This window comes from Augochlora pura, unplaced genomic scaffold (genome assembly GCF_028453695.1).
Source record: "Augochlora pura isolate Apur16 unplaced genomic scaffold, APUR_v2.2.1 APUR_unplaced_5272, whole genome shotgun sequence".
In the NCBI taxonomy this organism is placed as follows: Eukaryota; Metazoa; Arthropoda; class Insecta; order Hymenoptera; family Halictidae; genus Augochlora; species Augochlora pura.
This window is the reverse complement of record NW_027585718.1, coordinates 1-1,644: the sequence shown is the minus strand read 5'-3', so window position 1 is coordinate 1,644 and position 1,644 is coordinate 1. Positions and strand designations below refer to the sequence as shown.

Sequence of the window (1,644 nt, the reverse complement as noted above, 5' to 3'; positions counted from 1 at the left end):
CACAATTTTAATTCGACTTAAAAGAAAAGAATAACAGTCATAGTTAATGGAATATTAATATAAATCACCGTCGCGAGTCTGAATCGTTAATTTATGGAAAAATTAAATTAAAATACAGATTTCAAGCTTCAATTCGAAAGAAAATTCATCGTTCTACAATTTTCCGTCATCGCTGAAAATTGTTGCAAAATTGACAGCGTAGCTCTACGAACAATATAACGGGTGTCGATTGCATTCCGCATCAAACTGCCGAGAAGCAGATCGACAAAATTCCAAGGAAAAGTCGAAAACCGTCTGAATCGCGACGGTCGGAAACTGTCGCCGCTGGCTACAACGCGCCATAATTCTCGCCAATGTCCGGCTAATTATGAACGATACTGGACGCGTATCGACGAGCCGTCACGCGTTTCTAGCCCGCCAGTATTCATTCATTCCGCGGCGATCCCCGCTACGAATTGGTCGCCTAATTATTCGATATCCGTCGCGCGCGTCGAACGAAATCAAATAAGTGGCCGTTAAATGGCGCCACGCGAACGAACATCGAGCGCGATGATGTTTTAAGGGTAGCTACCCCCTCTCTCTACGCGCATGTGTGTGTGTGTAATCGTGTGCCGACGCTGTTCCGAAAATTACCCGGCGATCGGCTTAAACGGGATAATTCTGTTTAATAGGAATCCGCGGAAACGTGGTCGCCGTTATTTCGGAGTAACTTTAACTCGCGCGAAATTCGGATCGATTCCCGGCGAAAAGTTAATTCCGCGCGGTAGATTTGGAAATGTTTGCCGCGTAAGCAGAATCGAAGGGGCGCGTGGTTGGATATGTTGTTGGATAGCAGTGTTTTAGCAGCTCTAATTGACTTTGTTTTATTTGCAATGAACTTATCGTAAAACTAAATGCAAATGAAATGGTTTTCGTTATTGTATTAGCAAGATTCAATTTATTTGGGTGGAGTAAATGGTAATTTATTCTTGATATTAATCGAATAAGTATATTTATTTTTTTAATATATTTAATATATTTATTTTTAAATATATTTAATATATGTATTTTTAAATATACTTGTTCGATTCACTCGTTTGATTACTTCGTTAACTTATGTCGTTAATTCGTTTCCTTTATTCATTCCAGTAATTCTTTTAATTAATCCATTAATTATATCCAAAACCCCTTTAGTACAAGAAGAAGGTAACGCCTAATATAAAACAAAAATAAAATTATTTAATGTATTATAATTTAATATAATGGTTTCCCTTCAAAAAGCGTATAAATCTTTCGCCTTTTACTAAAGATTTCCGTGGAGGGAAATAATTGATGTGTTTATTTTAATATTACAGTAAATATTACAGTAGAGAAATATTGTCAATATCGTTGACTCAATAACGTTTACATTTAACACACGAGCCTTCGAGAATTAGAAGGTGAAGCATTCGTCTTCACTATCCCAAAATAAGAAATAGATTGGAAATATAGTACCTCACATTACACGTGTATAATTGAAATTAAATTCGTCGTCTTAACCCTTAAATGCATAGAGTCCCAAAAATGAATCAATAACTTTTTGCGCGGATACCCGACAACAGTTTTGATATCGATACATTTGGCTGAATGGCAGTGATTCCTTTGTCCATTGACTTATCAAAAATT

The 1,644-nt window shown here is 36.6% G+C and overlaps 1 non-coding gene across 1 annotated transcript; it reads left to right on the top strand.

The window, feature by feature from the left end:
• The first annotated feature begins 1,236 nt into the window (after positions 1 to 1,236).
• On the top strand, positions 1,237 to 1,358 carry LOC144477920 (U5 spliceosomal RNA). Its single transcript, XR_013495293.1, has one exon. It is a non-coding gene; the product is annotated as a U5 spliceosomal RNA (small nuclear RNA).
• The last annotated feature ends 286 nt before the right edge of the window (positions 1,359 to 1,644 follow it).